The sequence below is a fragment of the Oryctolagus cuniculus genome, chromosome 19, assembly GCF_964237555.1.
Source record: "Oryctolagus cuniculus chromosome 19, mOryCun1.1, whole genome shotgun sequence".
Taxonomy (NCBI): Eukaryota; Metazoa; Chordata; class Mammalia; order Lagomorpha; family Leporidae; genus Oryctolagus; species Oryctolagus cuniculus.
The window spans coordinates 49,914,051-49,940,956 of record NC_091450.1 but is presented as its reverse complement, the minus strand read 5'-3'; the positions used below and the strand labels follow the sequence as shown (position 1 = coordinate 49,940,956).

The 26,906-nt window shown below is 60.8% G+C and overlaps 1 protein-coding gene across 5 annotated transcripts in view; it reads left to right on the top strand.

The window, feature by feature from the left end:
• The window catches only part of GTF2IRD1 (GTF2I repeat domain containing 1), a 92,850-nt gene continuing 65,944 nt past the window's right edge, over window positions 1-26,906 (top strand). The window contains exon 1 of one of the 5 annotated variants that reach the window (XM_070064516.1): window positions 1-228. The gene's annotated coding sequence lies outside the window, so the exon portion shown is untranslated. Of the gene's footprint in view, window positions 229-452; window positions 565-26,906 lie in introns of those variants that run through there. The other 4 variants (XM_070064517.1, XM_051835434.2, XM_070064515.1 and 1 more) reach the window with 4 other exon arrangements.

Genomic DNA, 26,906 nt, shown 5'->3' with positions numbered 1-26,906 from the left:
GGGTGGGGGCCGCCGCGCGCCGCCCCCCGGCCGGCCGAGCCCCGCCGCCCCCCGCGCTCCTCCCCGCCCGCCAGCCCGCGCCGCGCCGCCGCCGCCGCTCGCCTGCCTCGGCCTCGCCGTCCCCGTTCTCGCGGATTAATTAAGGCGGAGGCAGCGGCGGGAGGCTGAGTGCTGGCCGCGGGCCGGGGCCGGGGCGCCGCTGGCAGGAGCGCTTGGGGATCCTCCAAGGTAGGAGAAACTTTTGCGGGGGGCGGGCGCCGAGGCCCGTCTTGCGCCCCGCACCCCCCTCCCCCCAAACCGGGGCCCGCCCCTCCCCCTCAAGGTGTTCCAGAATCCGGGTCCGGCTTGGGGGTGTGTGTGTGTGTATGTGGGTAGGTGGGGGGGGGGGCTTGGGGAGAGGAGGCACGTGACCGGGATTATAATTCGGGCCTGGGGACGCGAGGGGCGGCCGCCCCCCACCTGCCGGCAGCGGCTTGCGAGCCCGGAGCTGTCAGCCCCCCGGCCCCTCCGGAGGTGGGGGGCGCCCCGGGCCGGCGCCTGAGGCCGCTGCAGTTGGCGAATGAGGTCAGTCGTGCTGCCCGCGGCGGGCGCCGGTGCGGGAGCCGAGGGGGCTGGGAAGGCCGCGGCCCCCGGCCCCCACCCCCAGCCGCCGCCGCCGCCCGGGCTGGGCCCCTACTCGAAGGCCGAGTCCCTCCGCAGGCAGCGGCTGCCCCAGCCCTGGGTTCCCAGGTTGGGGTCCCCGCCCCGGGAGGGCGCTGCCTGGAGTGGTGGTTGCTGGCCACTGGGTGAAGCTGGGAAGGAGACGGGGACAGTGACAGTGGCGCAGGCACGAGGGGTCTAGGAAGGCCAAGTTGGGGGTGCCCCGTCTGTGGGCGGTCCTGAGTTCCTGCAGACGCGGAGGGAGGGAGAGGAGGGGGCTTCAGGGGCCTCAGTGCCCACTTTCCCACCAGTCCTGCCCGGAATCCCTGGAAATGGTGGCTTGGACCCTCTGCCGGGCCCCCTGGGGGGACGGACAGCAGGCTCAGGGGGCCACCGCGTTGCTGGGAGTTCTGTCCTCCTGGTGGGTGCCCGAGGAGGCTGGAGCCCTGGCCTGCCTCCCCACGCCCCCTGGGGTCCACACTTGGCGGCTGGTAGAGTCCTGGGGCCCGGGTACAGAGGCGGAAGTGAGGGAGTGTGGCCTGGAGGGGTCTCTCTGGTGGGCACTTGGGGGACGCACCGGCCCTGGGATGGAGGATGGTGTGGGGCTGTCCTGGGGTGGCTGTGGTTGGAGGGGATGGTTCTGGGACTGCTCAGAGTAGAGGGGAGTGGTGGCCCGAGCCCCCCGGCCCCCTCCAGCCCTGGGACTCCCCTGGCGGGCTTGCTCTCAGCACTGGCCTGGGAGCAGCTCATTCATTTCAGCCGCGTCATTCCCAGAGGGAGCGGGCAGGGTTATTGATTATTTATTCCGAGAAGGAGGGGCTGGGCACAGGGCAGCGAGGAGGGGACCTGCCAGGTGGCCGTCATGAGCCACCCTGGATGGGGCCCTGGAGGGTGTAACAGAGACTCTGACCTCTTCTGTCTGCTCAGGGGCATGGGGTGGGCCAAGACAGACCTGGGGTTTCTGAACCCCCAACCAGAATTGCATTGTGGGAGGCTTCTGCCCGAGCCCTGTGCTGTAGCCCGCTTGGAGGGTGACCTAGAAATTGGCGATGCTCGCTCAAGAGGGTCCCAGGGGACCACTGCCAGGTTGTTGGAACGGGGGAAGAAGTGGGTCTGGGAGCCAGCATCATGGGGGTCCACTTAACCCACATATCAGTGTCATTCTTCCAAAGCTGGGACCAGGGGCCTTTATCTGTGGGGTGCCCATCACAGTCTTCATCCATCCACTTATGGCGGTCTCCCGTGCCGGGAGCCAGGCTGGCCCTCTGACCGTGCGGCCGCAGCTCTTGCTTGGCAGGTGTGACCCTGCGGGCCTCCGAGGTAGCTGTCCCTTCAGTGGGGTTCAGAGTGGGAGACCCCAGCTGAAGACCTCAGGGGGACGTGGTGTGGTGGGGGCCTGCTTGGGCTCCTCCTGTCCTGAGCCGTGACCTTGGGACTGAAGACCACACGTGGGTGGCTCGTCCTTACCCTGGCTGGCTGGTGTCTGGTCACCCGGTGCATCGTTGGCCCGGTCATTGGCTCCTGCAGTCTCACCCCTGTTCCTAAACTGCCTTGCTCTGCACCGGGCTATGCCTTACCCCTGCTGTTCCCCAGCGGGCGGCGGCGACAGCAGGGGGAGGGGGCCACGTCTCTCCCCTCCTCCTCCAGGGTCTGAGCACTGGCCGAGGTGACCCCTTCGTGTGTCCCTGGCATTCTTGCCTTCCTCCCTCCCAACACTAATGGAGCTCAGATGCTCACGAATCTCTCCCGTTGCACCGTGCTCCTCAAACACGTGTTGACCAGCCGTGTGCCTGAATGAATGAATGAATGAATGAATGAAAAACCCTGCGCCTGTGGTCTTGTCCCAAGTTCTCATCTCTGCAGCAGGTTCCCCACCATGGTAGGGGGGCCTGGGGCCTTTTCTTGAGCCTCTGGGGGGGCCCATGTGATCCCCCTCTGCGTATGCCCCCCCCAGTCTTCTCTGTCTTGCCACTCTCTGTGCTGTGACTCTTAGCCAGCAGTGGCCGTCTCTCCTTTAAATGCTGGGCAGCCGGGAACACGACCAGGTCCTGAGGTAACCAGCCCGGGTGTGCTCCTGGCTCCATGGGGCCCTGGACGGGTATCCCCAGGGAAAAGGGGAAGTCACAACACCGGGGGCAGAGCAGGACCTGGGTGGAAGGCTTGGGATCCCAGGCTGAGTCCAGGTTATACTGCGGAACCTCCTGGAACAGGGACCCTTGGGGAGACTGGCAGGGAATCCCCTGAGCAGAGGTGGGTGGTGGCAGGGGTGGGTTTCTGGGGAGAAGGGGAGGAGCCAGATGCATCTGGCCAGGAGACAATGAGGTTGGACCTGTGGTCAGGGGGTGGGAGCAGGGAGAACACAAGAGGCTTCTGGGTAAGGCAAGAGGGGCTTCAAACGGTCAGAGGCCCCTCCCCGCAGGCCCTGTGCCCCTGGCTACGCTCAGGCTCAGGTGCCCCGGGGTTGTGTGGTACGGCAGAGGGAGGACCTCCTGGCCTCTGTTGGGGGGGGGGTGGAGAGCCAGTGCTGCTTCTCCCACTGTCTGTGATGTCCCCAATTCTACTCCCCTCCAGAGCGCACCTGTCCTGCGTCCCCTTCCGCGCCTTCTGGGCCTCCCTTGCGGAAGTGCACATGGGTCTGATGGCTTCTCCAGGGTGAAGGGCAGAGCTGCAAGGGGCAGGGCTGGGGGCTCCGGGCTCCGGTCCTTGGCTCTGCCCTTGCCTTGCCCCGTGAGGCCCCGGCTCCCTCGCTGGGCGCCCCGGTTGCTCTTGCTTTTCAGGGAGGTCTGGCTGGGACCGTCGATGACCGTGGGCCCCCCGGGGTGGATGCATAGTCACTTTGGACTCAGCGTGCATGGGTGACGGCTGGCTGGGGTGACAGCCATGGGGCTGAGCCCTTGTGTGGTGCAAGCTGACCAACATCCTCCATAGCCAGGCGTGGGGTGACTGCTGAGGGGGCTCGGGCCAAGCGCCCATCCTCTTGACCTGGAGCTGCGCCTGGCTGACCTGTGGCTCTGTGTGTCCACTTGTCTCCCTCCCTTAGGAGCACCTGCTTTGAGTGTCCAGTGCTTAGATTCATTTGGGTTTCAGATAAGCAGCGACTAATGCAGGATTTAGACCAAGAACCTGCTTGCTGTTCACCTGTTCGGGGGGTGGGGGTGGGGGTGGGGGTGGGGTCTCCTGTTTTATCTGGCAAGCCCCCAGCTGCTGCCCTTGGGGCAGTGAGCCTGTTGGGGGCCGAGGAGGGTCTGCAGGTGGGGTCCCGGCTCACTCTGAGGCGCCAGGGTTGGTCTGCAGCGAGTGTAGCTCAGACAGAGCTGAGGCCCGGTTCTCTGATGTATGGTGCTCAGGCTCTGTCCGGTCTGTGGCCCACGGGACCAGCTTTCCTGCGGGGCCTGGTGGTGTAGTTGTTCAGGAGGGCTCTGGGACACCTGGGGCTTCCCGGCGTTCTCGGGCGCTTTGCGTTACTATAACGAAGTCGCCGAGGCAGGCTGCCTTATGAAGACAGGAGGTGCGTGTGGGTGCAAAGTCCAAGCAGCAGGGTGCAGGCTGTGGCAAGGGGCCCCCCCGGAGCCACACCCCGTCTTGGTGGGAACGGGTGTGTATAAAGCCACCAGGAGGCTGTTGTGGGAGCTGCGTGGTACTGACCCAGTCTCCTCACTTCCCAAGGCCCCCGCCTGCCGACTCCTCAGTTACACGAAGTCTCTGCCCTCTTAGTGCCAAGATGCTGGGGCTTCGAGTCATGGCACCCAGCGTGGGGAGCCCTCATTTTCAGGGCGTTTAGTGCCAGTGTGCACAATGTGCCGTGTCAGCAGGTGTGGAGAGGAGCAGCGGGGCCGTGTCCCCTGTCGCAGTGTCGGGGTTCACGTGGGGCCCCCCTGCGGCCGCGCACCCTGGGAGCCCAATGGTGGTGACTCCAGTGCGTGGGTCCCTGCCGTCCACGTGGGAGACCCGGATGGCGTTTCCAGCTCCTGGCGTCGGCCTGGCCCAGTCTGTGACTGTTGTGGACATTTGGGGAGGGAACCAGTGGACGGGCAATCTCTCCTTCTGTCCCCTTTGGTCGACCTGTTGGGTAGATGAAAATTAAAAAGAAATAAGTAAAAATTGAAAAGAAAGAGCTGTCGAGAGGATGGGGGTTGCTGGAAACACCTCATTAGGCACCAAAGTAGGACTTCCCAGCAGGGCTTGCAGAGGCAGCCCAAGCGCTGGGGGTGGTTTCTCTGAGGCCGGCCTCCCTCCCTCCCTCCCTCCCTCCCTTCCTTCCTTCCTTCCTTCCTTCCTTCCTTCCTTCCTTCCTTCCTTCCTTTTTAAGATTTGTTTATTTATTTGAAAGCCAGAGTTACAGAGAGACAAAGGTCTTCTATCCACTGGTTCACTCCTCAGATGTCCCATAGTGGCCAGGGCTGGGCCAGGCCGAAGCCAGGAGCTTCTTTCAGGTCTCCCATGCAGGTGCAGGGACCCAAGCACTTGGACCACCTTCCCGCAGCTTTCCCAGGCCACAGCAGGGAGCTGGATCAAAAGTAGAGCAGCCGGGACTCGAACCGGTGCCCATATAGGATACCGGCATCCCTCCCGTGGCCTTACCCGCTACGCCACAGCGCCGACCCTCTGATGCCCCCTTCCAAGGCACCAGGAACCTGTGCCCTGGGGCAGTCATGGGCTGGAGGGGCCGCCCCTGGGCTGGGTGCAGGGCAAGTGTACGTTTCTGTGGCTTAGCCCCTTTTCTGCTGCTCCGAGTACAGTTTATACACAAGGAAGGTTCATTCAGTCAGGCCCTGGGGGTTCTGATCGAGGGTGGCATTAGGTGAGGGTGATCTTGCTGCAGGAATGCTGTAGGGGGCATCGCCTGGCGACGGTGGCAGCCACTACTCCCATCTCCTTATAAAGCCTCTAGCGCCATCCTAGGGCCCCAGCCTCATGACCACACATGACCCTTGTCACCTCTTAAAGGGCCCACCTGGTCCTCAAAACCTCACAATAGACGTCTGAACCAACGCAGGTGGCCGGGAAGTGCCTGTGCCTCGGCATCCTGCTCCGCGCCCCCCACCCCCGCCCAGCATCTGTGCCGCGGTCCCTGGGTGAGGGGTGCAGCTGGGAAGTGAGGTGCGGGGTCGCCTGGACCCCTCGCTGGAGTCTGGACAGTTTCCTGGAACGTGACAGGGGGTTGCGACCCCTGACTTGCCCCGGACCCCACGATGGCTGTGGCTGGGGAGTCTTGGTGATATGGTGTGGGTACATGAGGGGCCCCCACGCAGGTATGGAGAGGAAAGGGGGGGAAGCCGGAGGTGGGGCAGCTGGGGCCTCCCTCTCCTGTGCCTGTAGCTGGGGCGTCTCCCTTTGGCAGCTTTGAGAGAGAGCCGGACCAGGATGGGCCAGGGTCTCATGGTGCTGCAAGGTGCATTTTAGGGGCTCGGCCTGTCTGCTTGTCACTCAAGCAGCCCATGAGAAACGCAAGGCCACCACAGCTAAGGGTTTCGCGGGGTGCTGGCGTCCACCCCAGGTTGTCGAGGCAGGAGGGGTCTCCGTGTGGAACGTTGCTTAGTGCGCGCGCACTACGGGGCTAGGGGAGGAGGGGCATGGGCGTCTGGGCTGACAGCTGAGCTACCCCTCAGAGCGCCTGGCATGGACCCTGGGAGGCAGTGGTGAGGGTCTAAGCACTTGGGCCCCTGCCACCCGCGTGGGAGACCCAGATGGAGTTCCAGGCTCCTGGCTTTGGCCTGGCCCAGCCCTGGCTGTTAAAAGCCTTTGGGGAGGGAACCAGCAGATGGAAGCTTTCCTTTCTCTGTCTCTCTGCCTTTCAAATAAATATGTTAAAAAATATTTTTTTTTAAATAAGTTTTTGGTGCAGAAATTTTGACATCCACACACAATTTTTTAACACTGTGGACTTTTTGAAGAACTCTCATACATGATTTCAAAAAAATGTTTTGCACCAACATCAACTTAAAAATACAGTTTAAAAAATTTTTTTTAAATTCACTTTCATTTTATTTGGGAGACAGAGCTCTTTCTCCTGCCGCCTCACTCTCCAGATGCCCAGGCCACAACCAGGGCTGGGCCAGGTGGAAGCCGGGAGCCCAGAACTCCATCCGGGTCTCCCCCATGGGTGGCAGGGACGCGTGTGCCCCAGCCATCGTCACTCGCTGCCTCACAGGGTGTGTGCTAGCAGGGAGGTGGATTGGAAGTGGATGAGCCGGGGACGCAGGCGTCACAGGCGGTGACTCCACCGCCACACCGAGCACCTGCCACCAACGTAAGCTGCTTTTAATTCCATTTTTCTCCCTGCAAGCCTTTTGAAATCTTTCATCGAGCGATCTCTCTCTCTCTCTCTCTCTCTCTCTCTCACACACACACACACACACACACACACACACAGAGTCGTCTCCCCCCCCCCCCCCCCCCGAGATCCTGCGCAGCCCGTCCCCTGCCCTGGCCCCGTCCCCTGCCCTGGCCCCAGCCCCTGCCCTGGCCCCAGCCCCGGCTGCTCCTGATCTGTTTTGTGTCTTGGTGGCTTTGCACTCCCAGTGCATCACGTAAACGGAGCCACGTGGCCAGCAGCCTCTGCGCCTGGCTTCCTCATCCTGCCCCTTAAAGGGCTTCTCCCAGGTGTTGGGGTCCCGCCTGCTCCTTTTGGGGTGCAGAGGAGTCGTCCACAGAGCAAACAAGCCACAGACCAACCTCCAGCCTCTGTCCTCTCAATATAGCCTCAGCAAATCTGCCTGCTGCCCACCCCCCGCCACCCAGGTAGAGAAGAGGGGTGACTTTCTCCTCTGGCCATCCCCCCATCTTTGCGGTGCCTGCGGCCTGCACCCTTCCCTCCCCACCCCCACCCCCACCCCACCCCCGAGAGCTGACCCTGACCGGGGAGAGCCGCACGTCTCTGACTTCAGAACTGGAATTTCATCCAGGGTTTCTGGTGACGCCTACGCTGAGCCCTGTGATGAAATTACACCTGCCTGCTGCCGCCCGCGGGGCCTCCCCCACCCCATCCCACCCACCGCCCTCCAGGTGGGCTCCCGTGTGATTGATGCTGGGGCCCCCGGACAGCTGGGGCTTGAGGGCGAGGCGGGGCAGGGGGAGGAGAGCTGCCTGCCCTTGCCCATCCCTAGGTACCTGTGCCCCATGGGTGCGTGTGGGGGGAGGGGATGTCCCTGGCCCCGTGTCTCTTGTCGCCACTCCTGCAGCTGTTTAGCTGCGGGTGGGAATCCCTCGTTATTCCTAGTTCAAGGCCAGGGTTCCTTCCGGGGTGGGGGCAGGAGGGTGGTGAGGCTGATGCTGCAGACAGGAGGGTGAGGCAGGGTCCCTGAGAACAGGGCTGCACAGCTGTGGTGGGTGAGCTTTGGTTCATTCCTCTTTTTTTTTTTTTTTTTTTTAAGATTTATTTAATTTATTTGAAAGAGTTACAGAGAGAGGTAGAGACAGAGAGAGAGAAAGGGCTTTTATCTGCTGTTTCACTCCCCAAATGGCCACAATGGCCGGAGCTGTGCTGATCAGGAGCCAGGAGCCAGAAGCTTCCTCTGGGTCTCCCATGGGGGCGCAGGGGCCCAAGCACTTGGGCCATCTCCCACTGCTTTCCCAGGCACACCAGCAGGGAGCTGGATCAGAAGTGGAGCAGCCAGGAGTCGAACCGGTGCCCATATGAGATGCTGGTGCTGCAGGCTGGGGCTTTAATCCACTGTGCCACAGCACCAGCCCCTGGTTCCTTCCTCTTAAAAATGGGTCCCCTGAGGGGTAGGAGGTAGGGTGGTTCCACCCATTTGAGTCAGAACAGGGCCACCCCCCATTATTCAAAAGGCAAAGAGTGACAGAGACAGAGAGAGGTCTTCCATCTGGTGGTTCACTCCCCAGATGGGCTGGGCCAGGCCAGAGCCAGGCACCAGGAGCTCCAACCAGGCCTCCCACGCAGGTGGCAGGGACCCGGGTGTTGAGCCATATCCCTTGCTGCCTCCCAGGGTGCACATCAACAGGAGCTGGGACTTGGACCCAGACTCTGTGGTATGGGAGCAACGCGTTAACCACTGCACCAACCACCCGCCCCAAGTCAGGGCCTCTGTTATCAGCCTGACCTGCGTGGGCTTGAAGTGAAATTACTGTCGGCCAAACCCGTGGGGTCCGCTGCCGCCACCCAGGGTCCGCCCTGGGTGCACGGGGGTCATTCTCCCGAACGCCCGTGTGGCCAGCACTAAAGTCTCACTGGCCGCAGAAGCTGCCAGCCCGCTCGGTGTGCTGAGCCGACCCCGCCTCCGTCTGCCCATCTGGAGTTGGGGGGTGGCAGGAAGCACTCGCCAGGGCCGCCGGGTGGGCATCGTGAGTGGAAGGGGCGCTGGCCAGGAGCTTGGTGGTTTCCCAGGGATCGTGGCTCCCCCTGGGGGATTAACGTGGCAGGCACCCATGTCTTGAGAGATTTGGGGGTAGGGTCTGACTTTGTTGTTTGTGAGGTTGTCTCTTTCCCCTGCCTGCCCTCCACCCTCCTACCCCTGAAGACCTCCAAGGCTGGACCCCTGGGGGGGCTGGCACTCAGCGGGAGGCCTGGGACGGCCCTGGCCCTTGGGTGCTCCTGGGTGGCTCCCTGGAGCTCCAGGGTGGTCCTGGCGGCTCTTGGGGGGTCTTGTGATTGGGCCAGCCTGCTGTCGCTCTCGTGTTTATCCAGGAGCTGGTTTTTCAGGTGTGGGAGCTTCTAGCAGGAGGCCCAGGCTGGGAGTGTGGGGCCCTTGGTGTGCGTGTGGGGGGGTGCCCTTGTTCCCTGTGTACACCCTGCTGGGGGTGCAGGCTTCAGGGCAGGCGGGCAAACCACATCCTCTCCTTTGATCTGTGGCCCACGGCTCCCCATGATGCTGTTCTCAGCACATCCCTGAGTCAGAGGCCAGGGGCTCCCCCTCCTTGGATGAGGCTCCCCGGGCTGCCTCAGGGCATCCCCACTTCACCAGGGCGGGCAGTGGAGCCACCAGGGCCAGACGGACGTAAGTTCAAGTCTCACCTTGACCACTGAGCTGCTGTGTGGCCTCAGGCAGGTGACCGCCCCTCTCTGAGCCTCGCTGGGGCGAGGATTGTTTTTTGTTTCCAGGGTTGTTGGGAAAGATCCCCGTGTTCAGTTAGGGGGATGGTGGTGACCGCAGAGAGGAACTGAGCCCCACAGCCCCCTGTCCTGTGCTTTCCCTCTGCCCCACCAGCTTGGAGAACCTGCAGCTGGCTGGGCCCCTCGGCCTGTCCACCCGCAGCCCCACAGGCCAGGTGCCAGGCAGCCCACCTGGGAGAAGAAGTGGTCAGGTGCCACCCAGGGAAGCCCCAGGAGAGGTGGCGTCTCTGCAGGGTGGGTGGACTTGGACACAGGGGCATTGTCTTCTGGGGGGGGGGGGCAGCAGTGTAATCCCAGGCCCAGCATCGGGAAGTGCCAGGGCACGCGTGGCCAAGCCAGCACCCTGCTTCGGAAGTGGCCGCACGCGCCGTGGGCACAGGCTGGGCTGCCGTGCCTGGTCCCGGGGAGGAATCCCATCGCCTCCTTCCCTGGGCTTCTCGCTGCTCCCTGGGGAGCGACAGGCCCAGCACAGCAGTCCTGCCTGCTCCTTGGGGGGCCAGCTAATAGCCCGCGTCCCCGTCCTGCTGCTCCTGGAAGCATGCTTAATGCGCCTTGTCCCTCTCCCCGGGCGAATGCACATTCTCAAGGTCTCAGCGTGGACATCTGTCCCAGCCACCTTGCTGAGAGAGGTCTTCCATCTGCTGGTTCACTCCCCAAGTGGCTGCGCTGACCCGGAGCCAGGAGCTTCTTCTGGGTCTCCCACGTGGGTGCAGGAGCCCAATCACCTGGGCCGTCTTCTACTGCTTTCCCAGGCCATCAGGAGGGAGCTGGTTCGTAAGTGGAGCAGCTGGGGTGTGAACCAGCGCCCCTGTGGGATGCCGATGGCACAGGCAGGCAGACGGCTTTAACCTCTTTAACCTGCTGGGCCATACTGCCAGCCCCCAGGCCCCCAGGCACGGAGTGAACCTCCAGGACATCCTTGTCAGGTGCATCAGAAACAAGCCAGGGCGACACATTTTGGGGTGTGCACGCGTTCTAACCCTTGCTGCCTTGCCCCATCCGCCCCTCACCCCCACCCCGGCGGCCTCTCCTGCCAGCCTGGCTGTGGTTCCCGGAGCATGATGGGGGAGGCTGCGGGGGGGGCGGGGGTGATGGCAGAGCCGTTGCTGTCTCTGTATGCGGAAAGGACTTGTGTGGAGCACAGAGTGTTGACACACACACGCGTGTGTGCAGTCACACACGCGTGTGTGTGTGTGCACACACGGGTGGCCCTCCGGGTATGGCGGCCGTGCCGGGTGACTGGATGTGTAGCTGGATCCCCAGCAGCAGCCCCTGTTCGGTACCCCGCTTTGGCTCCGGCTGCGTGGAGGCTGAGACAAAGGGGTTATTTATTCCTCACCGGGAGGAGCCTGTGGGTGGGCAGTGAGAAGCCAGGGTGGGGGGGTGCTTAGCCCCATCTTCTTTGGGGCCCCGGTTTTCTCCCTAGCGTACTGGAGGCTGGTGGTTCCTTTTTTGGTTGGTTTGTTTCTGGGGAGTTTGTTTTCAAACGATTTCCTTGAAGTGTCCGATCCAGGGTTGTCCTGTGCCCCGAGGGCCCCCGGCTGCGAGGGGGCCCACTTACTCGGAGTCTTACTCGGCTTTGGGACGGTGGGGAGGCCACCCGTGACACCGTGCTGGCAGCTTGCGCTGGGACCTTTTCCTGGGCGGGGCGGCCCCTGGGCTGTCGGTGTCCAGCGCCGTGTTTAGTCCGTGACATGGGAGGGAGGTTGACAGGGGCTTTGTCGTGTAAGAGGCTGGGTGTTGGGTGATTCTGGCCCAAATGCAGGCAAACTGGAGTGTGCTGAGTGCGTGTCAGGGGGTGGGGCCAGGCCGTGAGGTGCAGGAGGTAAGGCATAGTCAATGCGTTTCTTCCTTTTTTTTAAGATGTATTTTTATTGGGCCGGCGCCACGGCTCACTAGGCTAATCCTCCGCCTTGCAGCACCGGCACACTGGGTTCTAGTCCCGGTCGGGGCGCCGGATTCTGTCCCGGTTGCCCCTCTTCCAGGCCAGCTCTCTGCTGTGGCCCGGGAGTGCAGTGGAGGATGGCCCAAGTGCTTGGGCCCTGCACCCCATGGGAGACCAGGAGAAGCACCTGGCTCCTGCCATCGGATCAGCGCAGTGCGTCGGCCGCAGTGCGCCGGCCGCGGCTGCCATTAGAGGGTGAACCAACGGCAAAGGAAGACCTTTCTCTCTGTCTCTCTCTCTCACTGTCCACTCTGCCTGTCAAAATAAAAAAAAATGTATTTTTATTTATTTCAAAAGCAGAGTGACAGAGAGGGGGAGGGGGTGGAAAAAGACAGAGATCTTCTATCTGCTGGTTCACTCCCCCGGATGGCCCCCATGGCCAGAGCTGGGCCGTTCTGAAGCCAGGAGCCTGGAATGACATCCAGGTCTCCCATGTGGGTGGCAGAGGACACTTGGACCGTCTTCTGCTGCCTTCCCAGGTGCATTAGCAGGGAGCCGGACTGGAAGCGGAGCAGCCGGGACTTGAACTGGTGCGCTGATAGAGGGTGCTGGCGTCACGGGCAGCGGTTTAAGCCGCTGAGCCACAGCCCTGGGCCCGGTGCATTTTTGGTATTTTCAGAGGTAGACACGTTGTAGCCCAGGGTTCTTTGCGCCCCTGTGCACAAAATTGTGCCGTATTCATCACCAGCTGATTTCAGAGCTGCTGCGTTTTTGTCTGAATTGATACGCTTGTTTTCATTCCGTTTGAATGGCAGAGAGATGGAGACAGAGCTTCTCTCCTTTGGGTCACTCCCCAGACGCCTGCCATCGCTAGGGTTGGAACAAGCTAAAGCCAGGAGCAGGGAGCTCTGTCCAGGTCTCCCACATGGGTGGCAGGGACCCAGGCACTTGAGCCATCACTTGCTGCTGCCCAGGGTGCGTGTTAGCAGGGAGCCGGATCAGCAGTCCACACACCGGGGCCTGGTGGGGTCCCCACTTTGTGGAGGGGAGCCACCTCCCACCCCTCCTCCAGCCTGTGTCCACCCTGCGGTGCCCATGAGGCCTGCAGCCCAGGGCTTGTCCGTTCCTGTCCGAGATGTTGCCTCCTGAGCCGGCGTGAGCTGCAAGCCGTCTCGCCTTTGGAAGCGGGCCCGGGCTGGAGCTGTCGTCCTCGGCCAGCGGGAATGTAAGATGATACGGCCATTTCTGGAAAACCCACTAGGCAGCTGCTTATTTATTCATTTGTATTCTTTTTCCAAAAAAGATTTATTTATTTATTTAAAAGGCAGAGTTACAGAGCGGCAGAGAGTGCTTGTTCACTCTCCAAATGGCTACAATGGCCAGAGCTGCACCAGTCTGAATCCAGGAGCCAGGAGCGTCATCCAGGTCTCCCACGCGGGTGCAGGGGCCCAAGGACTTGGTCTGTCCTCCTCTGCTCTTCCAGGTGCGCATTAGCAGGGAGCTGGATGGGAAGTGGAGCAGCTGGGACTTGAACTGGCGCCCATATGGACCATCTTCTGCTTTCCCAGGCCTTAGCAGAGAATTGGATCAGAAGTGCAGCAGCTGAGACTTGAACTGGCGCCCATATGGGATGCCAGCCTTGTAGGCGGCAGCTCCACCTGCTATACCACAGCGCTGGCCCCCAAGACTCACCATTTCAAAGTATGCTATTCTATTGATTTCTCTTTTTTTTATTTTGAGATTTATTTATTGGGGCCAGCACTGTGGTGCAGTAGGTTAATCCTCTGCCTGCGGTGCCAGCATCCCATATGGGTACCAGTTCTAGTCCCGGCTGCTCCTCTTCCCATCCAGCTCTCTGCTGTGGCCTGGGAAAGCAGTAGAAGATGGCCCAAGTGCTTGGGCCCCTGCACCCACGTGGGAGACCCGGAAGAAGCTCCTGGCTCCTGACTTTGTATCGGCTCAGCTCCAGGCACTGTGGCCATTTGGGGGAGTGAACCAGTATTTGGAAGACCTTTCTCTCTGTCTCTCCCTCTCACTGTCTATAATTCTGCCTCTCAAATAAATAAATAAAATCTTTAAATTTTTTTTTATTTGTTTATTTGAAAGGTAGAGTCACAGAGGAGAGGGAGAGAGATATTGATTGATCTTCCATCTTCTGATTCATTCCCCAGATACCTACAGCAGCCAGAGCTGGGTCGGGCCAAAGCCAGAGCCCAGGAACTCCTTTGGGGTCTCCCACGTGGGTGGCAGGGGTCAAGCACGTGGGCCGTAACCTGCTGCCCTCCCGGGGTGAAGCATGAACAGGGAGCCGGATCGGAAGCAGAGGAGCCAGGACTTGTACCAACGCTCAGATACGAGACACCACTGTGACAGGTAGCGGTTTAACCGCTGCGCCACCACACTGGCCCTGCTCGGTGGGTTTCCGTGATCACAGAGGTGTGCCCCTCGTCAGGGGTCTCTTCCTCCCCCTCCTTACCCCAGGCCCTGGCAACTACTAAGAGTTGTGGTTTGGAGCCCCAGCCTGCAGTGCCGGCATCCCAAGTGGGCACCAGTTCAAGTCCTGGCTGCTCCACTTCCGATCCAGCTCTCTGCTGTGGCCTGGGAAGGCAGTAGAAGATGGCCCAGGTCCTTGGGCCCCTGCATCTGTGTGGGAGACCTGGAAGAAGCTCCTGGCTCCTGATTTCGGATCGGCGCAGCTCTGGCCGTTGCGATCATTTGGGGAGTGAACCAGCGGATGGAAGACCTCTCTCTGACTCTACCTCTGTAACTCCTTTCAAAGAAATGAAATAATTCTTTGTTTTTTTAAAGAGTTGTCTGTAGAATTTTGACAACTTAAAAAAGAAAATTTGTGCAAGGTGGGGCATGGGTGAGTGTTGGTGCTGTGGTGTAGCGGGTAAAGCCGCCGCCTGCAGTGCCGGCATCCCATAGGCGCGCTGGTTCGAATCCCGGCCGCGGATGTTCAGCCTGGCGGTGGATACCCAACAGTCTGGACAGGAATGCCTGGGATCAAGTCCTGGCTCTGGTCCTGGCTCCAGCTCTCTGCTCACTCCCGCCCTGGGAGGCAGCAGGTGCTCGGGCCCCTGCCGCCCACGTGGGAGACCCGGATTGAATTCTCCAGTCCTGGCTCCTGCCTGGTTCCGCCCTGAGTCATTGTGGGCATTTGGAGAGTGAACCAGTGGCTGAAAGGCCTTTCTTTCTGCCTCCCAATCATTTAAAAAAAAAAAAAAAAAAAAGAAAACCCAGCCTGGACTGAACTTCTGCAGCGAAACCTCCCTTAGGGTTTTCTCCACCATTCATTGCTGGGTCGGTGCCGCCTTGCCCTCGTCGTCATCGGAGCCGCTGAGCACTGGACAGCGAGGCAGCAGCTCGAGGTTGCCTGCTGGCCATGAACCAGGGACCTGTGTCGGCTGCTGCCGTCGAGGGGCCCAGGGTCTGGGGTCTCTGTGGCAGTCCCCGTTCAGTGTGTGCTGTCTCCATAGCTCCCTCCACCCCCCGCCCCCGGAAAACCCATGACCTTGGCCATTTGCACGGCGCTTTCCCGAGCCAGCAGCCTTGTCGTTGGATCAGAAAGTGAAGCGTCGGGGATCTAGGTTGGTGTCGGGGCCCCCGATGCTCCCCAGGAAGCCCAGGTATCACCGCTACCCCAGCTGGGAGGCCCCCCGCTGTCCACCTGGGAGGCTGAAAGGACACCATTGGAGTAACGAGCCTGATAAGAGCTGCCAGCCAATCTACTAATATCTGTGTGTGAGGTTCCCATCTGGGCTGCGTGGTCCTCGGTGGAGCTGTGCCCGGGGCCACCTTCTGGGGAGGGAGGGCGCCCTTGTGCGCCAGGGCTGCTGTGGGCGTGTCGTCAGCCGTCACCTGCGCACAGCGGATAGCAGTGACGTACCCGTGGCCCCGGGGAACAGGGTACCCGGCTCAGCCGTCTCATCCACCACTCTCACCTCCTGCCTCTGCTCCAGACAAGAGGCAGGGCAGGGCGTTGGGTCACCTGTCCCTGTATTGCAGGGCCAGGGGCCCCCCGTGTCATATAGCTCCGGGTGAGGAGGAGGCAGCTGGGCCCAGATCTCCCAGGGACCATGGCCCTGGGTCAGCTTCTGAGACCGTTGGCCTGTGGGAGGCGAGGGGTGTGGGCTGGGGGTCGGCAGGGAAGGTGCCCATCTGTGCCATCACAGCAGCCAACTGAGCCCCCAGGGAGCCCCTGGCCATGCAAGTGGGTGCAGGTGGCCATGCTGCCCTCCCGCAGGTGGGGGCGGAAGGGAGAAGGGGTCTGTTTGAGTCTGCGTGAGCCCAAGTGTGCCCCTGCGCGTGCGTGAGAGCTGGAAGCCTCCGGGGTCCTGTGTTGTGGGACAGGTCACCTGCACACTGGGCCTCAGGTGTCCCGTACCGCCCCCAACCCCCTCCCATCCCCCCAACCCCAACCTGCCTCCCTCGCAGGGTGTGGGCATCAGCTGGGTCGGGGGACGGTGCGTGGTGTGTGTATGTGCACGTGTCCACACACACACACACACACAGACGCTGTGCCCGCCCTCAGGACCTGAGCTGCAGGTGCCCGGTCTGCTCTCCTGATGCCCGGCCACCTGCCAGGGGGCGGAGCCTTGCTGCGCCCCATGGTCTGCTCTTTCCTGTCCGGTCGCATTCCTGGCCCGCAATAGATCTGTGCGTGGCTGAGGAAGTCGCTGAATCCCCAAGCATCTGTGTTCCTATCTGGAAAATGGGTCATCGGATGTCTGGTGCTGGTGAGAGTCCCGGTCCCCGAGGAGGAGGGGCTGGCGCCATGTCCTTGGTGGCCTGGTTTCCGGTCCATGTCTGCCACTTCCACCCCTGAGCTGTGGGGATTCTGTTGGAGCCCCACTCCTGCCTCCGAACCCTTGTCCAAACTCCCGCTCCAGACCCCCATCTGGCCTTGGGAGTCACCCCCCCACACTCACAGATTCCAGTCACCCCTGGCGGAGGAGCTGATGGTGCCCAGGATCACAAAAATTAAACGTGAACTTCCCTCTCCCTGGCCAGGGCCCTGGGGGCAGGACCGCCCCTGACTCACCTCCAGCTTCAGGGCTGGGTCACTGCAGGTGCAGGGGAGATGCTGTGTGGTTGGCCGAGTCCCACAGGCCCCCAGCAGGTGGGTGTGCGGGCTTGGGGTCCCTGAGATGGGGAGACAGGAGGAGAGGGTCCTAGGACAGGAGGTGACCGGTTGGAGGGTGTCAGGGGCTGGCAGGGCCTGGGCATGGCCCGAAAGTCAGGAAGGGGACAGGCTAAGGTGACCCGGATGAATGTTACGGACTGGGTTGGGACAAGGCTCCCCTACCAACTGCTGGTCCAAGTTCCTGGTGCAGAGATTGAGGGTGGCATCTGATCTGATCCTGCCCTCTACCCCTGGGGACTCAGAGGTTGCGGGGGCAGGGGTAGGCGGGAACCAGCACCCCGGGGTTAGGGTCACCCATGAGCCAGGGGCTGCCTTCTGCCCAGCCTGTGCCCGACAGGAGAGAGCCTGGTCTGCTCCCTAGCTTTTCCGGGAAGCCTGTTTACCGCTGGTGAAAGGCCCTTGGGAGCTGGGCTCGGTGTGCCTCCACGCGCCTCCCTCCCTGACACCCAGCCCCCAGGCTACGCAGACGCCTAGTGAGAGAGAACAAGTATTGAGCCCAGGAATCAGTCAGAACTGGGGGTTGGTGGGGGGGGGGCCTGGTGCCAGGGGTCCCTGATGCCAACTGAATGCATTTCCTACCCAGGATCCCTCTGCATGGGGGTGGGGGTGGCAAAGATGACATTGGGTGCCCCTAAGCGTGGACCTCAGGGTGATGCTACTGACTGTCCCTTTAGTTAATGAGCACGTAGGGTCTCCAGGCCCTGTACCAGGCACTGCTCATATGTTCACGTGCAGGGTCCTTGCTCTGCTGAGAGAAAGGGAATTAGTGCCGCTTTTAAAGCATTAATTGGGGCCAGCACCGTGGCGGAGTGGGTTGTTGCCAGCATCCCCTGTGGGCACCAGGTTTGAGTCCTGGCTGCTCCACTTCCAGTCCAGCTCCCTGCTGATGCGCCTGAGAAAGCAGCAGGTGATGGTCCAAGTGCTTGGGCCCCTGTCACCTGTGTGGGAGACCCGGAGGAAGCTCCTGGCTCCTGGCTTCAGCCTGGCCCAGCATGGCTGTTGCGGCCATCTGTAGACTGAACCAGCAGACGATGGATCTTTCTCTGCAACCCTGCCTTCAAATACATTCATTTTTATTTGTTTGCAAGTCAGAGAGGGGACCGGTGCTGTGGCATAGTGGGTAAAGCCGCCACCTGCAGTGCCAGCATCCTGTATGGGTGCCGGTTCGAGTCCTGGCTGCTCCACTTCAGATCCAGCTCTCTGCTATGGCCTGGGAAAGCAGTAGAAGATGGCCCAAGTCCTTGGGCCCCTGCACCCACATGGGAGACCCAGAAGGAGATCCTGGCTCCTGGCTTCGGATCGGTGCAGCTTCAGCCGTTGCGGCCATCTGAGGAGTGAACCAGTGGATCAAAGACCTCTCTCTGTGCCTCTGCCTATCTGTAAATCTGCCTTTCAAATAAATAAATAAATAAATCCTTTTTAAAAAAAAAAAAAAGGAAGGAGATAGACAGAAACACAGAGAGGTCTTCCATCCACTGGTTCACTCCTCAGATGCCCACAGCAGCCAGGCTGAAGCCAGGAGCCCAGAACCACATGGGTGGCAGGGACCCAAGGATGTGAACCATCACCACTGCCGCCCAGGGTGGGCATCAGCAGGGAGCTGGATTGGAAACGGGGCTGGGACGGAGGCGGCTTCAGTGGCGCCGGATCCTGGGAACCACAGCCAAGGCTGAGAAGGTTTGGGCTTCTTGCCAGGGTCACCAGCTGCTGACAGCTGGGTGGGGAGTTGAACCCAGCTTCGCCCGCCTCCCACCCCATGCATTTCTGTCTTCCTCCTCCTGCTGGGGGGGGGGGGGATACCAGCCCAGCCAGGTGTGGGCGTGGCAGGGTTGCAGGTGCTTGTGGGAAGGTCTCCACCAGGAAGAGGGGGGGTGGAGCCTGGCCAAGCATCTCCCTCCCACCGCCCCACCGCCACTTGTCCCTTTACCCACCAGGGACAGCCCCGCCTGCACGGTGACACTTGGGACCGCCACAGGCCACGTGTGCCACGGTGGCCCCGTGACATCACACCACCTAGTGGCGGCGTGACTGTTGGTTTGTGTGAGGACAGTCCATGGCATTTGCACGCCTGGCTCGGCGAGCGCCTGCTGTATACCTGGTGCCGTCTGAGGTTTTTATAGGGAGAGACAGCAGCTAGTTCCACAGAACCCTTGCTCCCCTGTGCTTCTGTTCTGGGGGGGCTGGGAGGACCTCCAGCTGCCTGGGCCTGCCTGCCAGGTGGGAAGAAAGCTGGCCCTGCCCAGGGCTGGGGGGTGGAGTCCTATATTGTCCTCCTGGATTGACAGAGGAGCTTCTGGGTGCACATATGCAGACAGCGGTCAGTGTCCACTGTGCAGGAGCGTCCTGCATGCCGAGGGGAGGACCCGGGAAACCTGGTTTGCACCCCTCTCCCACCAGGCCTCCCCTCCCCGGCTGCCCTGCTTCCACCCCAGGCTCCTAGTGTTCCCCCCAGGCGCCTTGGCCACCTGCCTCCTCCCTGACCTCTGACCTCCTCCACCAGCACCTCTTCCCTTTCCTCCTTGAATACCTGAGCTCCCCAAAGCCTTTTCCTCAGCTCCCCCCACCCCATTTCTCCCTCCAGACCCCTCCCCCCATCATGCACTGGCCACAGGTGGGCCTGGGGCATCCCAGGATCAGTGGCTCAGCCCCCTCCCTCCCAGCCTTCTCTCTGTGCCCCATGCACACACCAGTGCCCACTTGACCCTGGAGTCGCTCCCGGCACCGCCAACTCCTTGGGATCCCCTCCCAGTGGGTCACACGGCTCTGCCCCGCCCCCGTCTGCTGCAGTCTCCAGCCTGGACTGTCCCCAAGTTCTGGGACTGCTGGTGCCCGGGCCCCGCTCGGGGCCCCCCGTAGGCCAGCACGCGATCCTGCCGGGTGTCCCCTAGGTGGACGGCATCCGGCCTCCGCTCCGCACCGTAACAGCAGCTCCTGTTACCTCTAAAGGAACTTCCCGGGGCCACTGCGCCCCTCAGCTATGCCCGGCTCCTCGCCCACCACTTCCTGCCCTGCCCTGTTTGCTGGAGCCAGGCAGACCTGGACCTGTTCCCATCCCACCCACTCTTCGAGGCCACTGCCCTGCCTCGGCCCAGGCGGGCTGGTGGCCGGGGCTTCCTGGGCAGCAGGCACCCCTCGCAGCGGCTCTCCGAGGACTGACTCGGTGCTGGTATCCAGGGGAGGCAGATGCCCCGAGTCCTGAGGAGCAGTGCCTGGGCATGGGGCCCCTGGGATCTCCACTCAGCTCAGGTGTCACCTCCAGGGAGCCTCCCTTGACTGCCCCACCTGCCATCCCTGGCATTTTCTGAGTTCCTTGCTTTGAGGTCATGATTTACTTATAGGAAAATGCATCTACCACCTGGTCTCGGTGCATCGCAATTCAGTTTCATTCTTTTTGTTGTTTGTTTGCTAATATTCAGCCTTATTTTATTGTATTCTCCTGTCTCCTCCCCCAGCCTGGTGACCCATCAGGGGCGGGATGGAGAGTCACTGTGTTGGTGGTGTGTGGGAGGGAGGTGGCCACATCCCCACATGCGTGACCGGGCCCACGCGTGTGTGTGGCAGGCAGGGGCCGTGGCTGTGGGAATGCATGTGACTGTGACGCCCCCGGCTGTCCCCTAGCCCAGGGCCCCATGGGGAGCCATGGCCACGCCCCGGCTGGCAGCTTGCAGATTAATCTCCAAGGCCACGCTGCCAGTTGCCGGAGGCACGCAGGCCCGGCCAGGATCGAGAATTCTCATCCTGGTCACGCAAGCGGCCGCCGCCCCTGCCTGCCCGCCTGGAGCCTGGAGCCAGGCTTTAAATAACGGGATGGAAACCTGACCCGTGGAGCTGTCCGCCCACCGGGGCCCGACCTCTGCTTGGTGGGGGGGTTGGGGGGGTTGTAGGCACAGGTGCAAGCTGCACCCTTCCCGCTGGCCAGGAAGGGAACAGAGAAGCCAGACTTTGAGGATTTTGGGGTGGTCTGAGAAGCAGCCTGGTGTGCCAGGAGACCGCTGTCTTCCAGAACTTTCCTCCACCTGTGCCTTCAAGAAGCCTGAAGGGGGGAGGGGCAGAGGGCATTCCTGGGCCAGGCCACGGAGCCACAGCCTGGAAGAAAGGGCCCCTCCCTCTGGGGCCCGCCCGTGACTGTGTCTGGGTCCCACTTCCCGGCCCTGGGGCCCAGGCAGCTGCACTGGTAGGTTGCCGGTGGCAGGGTTTTTTTTTTCTTTTTAAAGAGTGTGGATTTTGTGATTCCTTCCAAACTGTACAACTTCCTTAGGTGGTTTATAAAGTGCAGAAAAAGGAGAGGGCAGAGCAGCCACTCCTGGGTCCAACCTACGGAGGTCAAGGCCGTGCTGTTCCCACCCCAGGCCCCTGTGTGGTGTGCACCTGAGCCCTGCCTGGTGTGCACCCAAGCCCCCCGTGGAGTGCACCTGAACCCCTCCCTGCCCCGGGTACGCCTGAGCCCCCCCATGTGGTGTGCATCTGAGTGCCCCCCCCAGTGTGCACCTGAGCGCCCCGCCTGGACTGTGCCCGAGCCAGCCCTGGTATGCACCTGAGCCCCCTGGTGTAGACCTGAGTCCCCCGTGGAGTGTACCTCAGCCCCGCCCCCCCCATGTACACCTGAGGCCCCCCCGTGTGCACCTGAGCCCCCCAAGGAGTGTACCTGAGCCCCGCCCCCCGGTGTGCACCTGAGCCCCTGCGTGATGTGCATCTGAGCTCGTCTGTCCTGCGTTGGTGTCGCCCCCATGGGACGGCTGTCTCTGCTCTTTCCCTGTGTGCGCATGTGTGTGTGTGCTTCTGCTTACACGTCCTCAGACACATTTCTCAGGACTTGTTTATAGAACAACAAGGCCTGGGTGGAAAGGTGGGCACGTGGCTAAAATTCACTCTCTTGAAATTGTCTCAGGGTAGGGTCCCTGTGTGGCTTGCTGAGACCCAACCGTGTGGGCCCAAGCAAGACACCCCTGCTCCTGGGCCGGTGGCTCAGGACGGGGCTGGGCCCTAGGTGACAGGTGCCCCAGGGGCCTAATGCAGAGCCCCCTGCCCCCCTCGGCCTCCAAGTGGGGCCATACCCCCCTTACTTAGTGCGAGAGCAGTGCAGGGCCCTGTGCCAGTCTGTTGTCTCGCCACAGTGCTGATACCCCACAACTTATTCAGACTTCCAGTCAAAGACAAGAGGTATTTGATTGCAAATAGCTCCATTCGTTTTTATTTTAAGATGCATCTATTTATTTGAAAGAGTTAGAGAGAAGTCTTTTATTTGCTGATTCACTCCCCAAATGGCCACAATGGCTGGAGCCAGGCTGATCTGAAGCCAGGAGCTTCTTCCAGGTCTCCCACACATGTGCAGGGGCCCAAGCATTTGGGCCATCTTCCACTGCTCTCCCAGGTGCATTAGCAGGGACCTGGATTGGAAGTGGAACAGCCGGGGCCCGAACCAGTGTCCATATGGGCTGCCGGTGCCATAGGGAGCAGCTTTACCCTCTATGCTACAGCGCCTGCTGCCTGATAAATTTTTATAAACCAAACCACACAGGGGTCTGTTACCCAGAGCAGGAAACACAGCGCTGTCAGCCCCCCCAGGCACCCTCCTGACTACCCGTCCAGCGACTACCACCGCTCCCGCCTGGCTAGGATGGCTGGCGTCCTGGTGTTCAGGCTGTGGCCTGGGTTTGAACTCTGCAAAGCGTGATGTGCCGCGCCCTGATGCTTACATCACCTCGAGATTTCACCGTGGGGTCGCATGCCACTGCCCAGTGTCTTTTGCAATGGACCGGGCAGGGGACAGGGGGTGGGGAATGCGGCAGGAAGGAGCGCCAAGCTTGGGGCGCTGCCTAAGCCACCACCGCTTTGCAGGGACGCAGATGGTCTCCCGGGAAGATAAAAGAACTGGCAAGTGGCATAGCAGGCTAGCCCATGGGAAGGCACGGGGAGGCGGTGCAGGCAGCTGGGCTGCCTCTGGCCCCTCTGGCCTTGGTTTCCCTAGCTGGACCCAGAGGCTGTCGGATGCCGTGACCCTGGGTACACACTTGGAAGCGCCCAGAGGCGCACATCTGTTCTTAGCATACGCGCTGCCCGCTGGCAGTGGGGCAGAAGTGAGCTGCCTGTGACCGTAGCCCCCTGCCCCTAGGCTGTGATCTTTGGTGGTGAGATCTTTGCAGATTGGTGGCCGTGAAGACCCTCTTTAAAAAGGCCTTGCTGTGTGGGCAGATGCTGCTGGACCTCCATCCCCAAAAACCCCGGGACGGGAAGCCAGTGTGCACGAGACAGCCCAGGACCATCCTCCCAGTCGGGAAACGCTCGCCTGTGTCAAACCAAAGTTGGTATTCCAGAAACTTCTACCAGTGTGGTGTGAATGAACTTGAACTTCAGGAGCTGAACCCCATCGGCCTATTCACTCTCCAAATGCCCACAACAGCCCGGACTGGGCCAGGCTACAGCCAGGAGCCCGGAGCTCCCTCTGGGTCTCCCATGTAGGTGGCTGGGGTGCCCAAGGACCCAAGCCGTTGCCTGCTGCCTGCTGCCTTCCAAGGTGTGCACAAGCAGGGAGCTGGAGTGAGAGTAGAGCTTGGACTTGAACCCAGGGCCTCCGACATAGGTGACGTCCCCAGCAGCAGCTTAACCTGCTGCAGCAGACGCACGCTGGAGACCGTTATCATCAGTGTCACTGTAGCAGAAGCACCTGGCAGGGCCCCGACGCGTCGCAGGCTCCAGCCCCTTATCTGGTGCCCATCTCGCCAAGGCTGTGAGGGCGGGGTGAGGAGGAAGGGGCGACGCCCCCTGGGCGAAGCCTGGGAACTGGTGGCTTCCATGGAGGCAGGAAATTTCTTGTGAGTGGGATCGCAGCAGAGGGAACAGCACGGGTACCCTGGGTTTCCAGAAGGAAGCAGGTGGGCGGCAAGACTGATCTGGATTTGCAGTTTGGACAGACTTCCCCCGATGGCCAGGACTCACGGACGGCAGCATTTATCAGGAGAGCCCTGAGGACCGGGGCCGCTGAGAGTGGAAACCAACCCCTGTGTGTGTCAGTGGCCGTTGGCTACCGCAGGAGGTCCCGTCCCCTGCTGTCCCTGTGGCATGGGTAAGGCCCCTGGGAGGGCGTGCCTGTGGTGCAGTGGTTGAACGGCCAGGGACACCTGTATTCCAAGGGCCTGGGCTTGAGTCCTGGCCCCGGTCCCAGTTCCAGCTCCCTGCTGGTGCGCACCCTGAGAAGAAGCAGGTAGCTGAGCCCCTGCACCCACGTGGGAGACCTGGAAGAAGTTCCTGGCTCCAGGCTTCAGCCTGGCCCAGCCCTGGCTGTTGTGGGCATTTGGGGAATGAACCAGTGGATGGAAGATCTCTGTCTACCTGTCAAATAATAAATAAATAAATAGTTTAAATAAAATAAGGTTATTGGATACAGAATTTGAAATCCATACCTAAGAGTGATCTTCAAAAAGTTTGTGGGAGGGGCCAGCACTGTGGCATAGCGGCTAAAGCCTCCACCTGCAGTGCCAGCATCCCATATGGGCTCCTGGTTCAAGATCCAGCTGCTCCACTTCCCATTCAGCTCCCTGCTAATGCACCTGGGAAAGCAGTGGACAATGGCCCAAGTGCTTGGGCCCTGGCCACCTCGTGGGAGACCCAGAAGCTCCTGGCTCCTGGCTTCAGCCTGGCTCAGCCCTGTCCATGGTGGCCCTTTGGATAATGAACCAGCAGATGGAAGACCTTTCTCCCTCTGACTCTCCCTCTCTAACTCTGACTTTCAAATAAATAAAACAAACTTTTCTTTTTAAAGTGTGCTTTTTTTAAACATTGTACAAATAAAGTAACCACCCACTAATGCTGGATATATGTTACCATCTCAGCAAGGCTTTTGTTTTACGTTTTATTTATTTATTTGAAAGGCAGAGTGATGAGAGAGAGGAAGAGAGACAGAAAGATCTTCCATCTGCCAGTTCATTCCTCAGTGATTCCAACAGCCAGGCTGGGCCAGGCTGAAGCCAGGAGCCTGGAGCTCCATCTGAGTCGCCCACGTGTGTAGCAGGGGCCCAAGACTTGGGCCAACTTCTGTTGCTTTCCCAGGCCATTAGCAGGGAGCTGGATGAGAAGTAGAGCAGCTGGGACTTGAACCAGTGCCCATATGGGATGCAGGCATCGCAGGCAGTGGCTTTACCTACAGAGCCACAGTGCCAGCCCCTCATCATCTGTTTATATATATATATATATACATATATATATATATATTTACAGAACATTAGATATGATACATGTAGTATAAACAAGACAGGCTGATAGAGAACTTACAGGAGCTAGATATAGGAACTAAAATATACATTTTTTAAAAAAGATTTTTTTACTTGAGAGAGTTACACAGAGAGAGGAGAGGCAGAGAGAGAGAGAGGTCTTCCATCTGTTGGTTCACTCCCCAATTGGCTGCAATGGCCGGAATGGCACTGATGTGAAGCCAGGAGCCAGGAGCTTCTTCTGGGTCTCCCACGTGGGTGCAGGGGCCCAAGGACCTGGGCCATCCTCCACTGCTATCCCAGGCCATAGCAGAGAGCTGGATCGGAAGTGGAGCAGCCAGGACCAGAACTGACGCCCATATGGGATGCCGGCGCTTCAGGCCAGGGCATTAACCCGCTGCACCAAAGCGCCGGCCCCTAAATATACACGTTAAGAGGTTAGTGATATGTACAGATATGAAAGATCAAACTGTTCATGGAAGGGGCTGGCATTGTGGCATAGTGGGTTAAGCTGTACCTGTGCCATTGGCATCCCATATGGGTGCCTGTTTGAATCTGGATCTCCACGTGGGTGCAGGGGCCCAAGCACTTGGACCATCCTCTACTGGCCTTTCCCAGGCCATAGCAGAGAGCTGGATTGGAAGTGGAGCAGCCGGGACTAGAACCGGCGCCCATATGGGATGCCGGCACCACAGGCCGGAGCTTTAACCCGCTGCGCTACCGTGCTGGCCCCGATTGTTCTCTGTTTCTACCCCATGCTGTGTCAGAAGTGACAAGACAAGAAGGGGAAACAAGGGTTGTGGCCGCTGATGGTGTGAACACGCATCAGGGATTCCGTGTGGCTCCCTGTGCGCCAGGCAGCTGCTCAGGGACATGGGGATGGAGTGAAGGGGCCTTCTGTTCTCCGGCCATGGTCATGGCCATGGCGAGGGTGCTCCCGTGCACACGGCGTCACTGGCGTCCGTGCCTTTTTGAGCAAGACCGCCTCCCCACGCCTCTCATGTCTGGGAGGCCAGAGGTGGGCTCTGTGCTGCTCTTTGGGACGGTCTCAGCTTGAGAACCTGGTAGTAGGACACCAGGATTTGCCCCGCAAGGCTGGGTGAGAGGCCCAGCTGTCCCCCCCCACCGGGCACCTGCCTGTGGGCTCCAGGACACTGTTGGGGGCAGCCCCTTTTGGGATGAGAGCCAGGATTGGGGTCCAGGATTGTGCCCCGCAAGCCCCAGGCTTCCTGAACCCAAAGCCCCTCCAGCTGCCAGCCCTGAGCAGGGCAGGGGCGGGAGGCAGGGCTGTGGCCCTCAACCTGATTGGAGCCACACAGCTGGCCGGGGGCAGGAATCCCAGGTCCCACCACCACCCTGCCCCCGGGACAGGAGCTGGGGCATCTGTCGGGAGGAGAGCCGGCCCCCTCCCCAGGAGGGGAGACGTTTCTTGTTTGCTCTCTCAAGCTTCTCCCTGCAGAAACACAAGCATATGGCTGCGGATGGCGCGGGGGCGTGTTTGGGTGGCGTGCGCGCCTGCCTTTGCCTTTTGCATGCTCCGTGTGTCTTTTTCTCCTGTCGCCTCCAGCTCTCCCAGCTGGTCCCCTGGGGCAGCGAGTCACAGGCGATCTCCCCGTACCCAGAAGTTTCCAGCTCTTTCCAGGGGGAACCTCTCTGGACATTGCAGAATTCCGAGACGAGGACTGTGTTGTACCCTTCCCGCCCCGCCGCGAGCTAGTCCCTGGGGACTTCAGAAAGTTCGTGGAAAAAGAAAATGAAAAGACGTTTAGTTGGGTGCAAAAATTGTAAAATCCATGCAAAGATTTTTTTTTTTCCATGCTATGCATTTCCATGAGTTTCTTGAAGACCCCTGTCCTTGGGGGCTGTGGGCAGTGAAGGGGTCTGTGTTCATTTCCTGCCACTAAGGACCACAAAGGTGATGCCTGAAGCCGGGAGACACTTGGGGCCAGTGTCGCG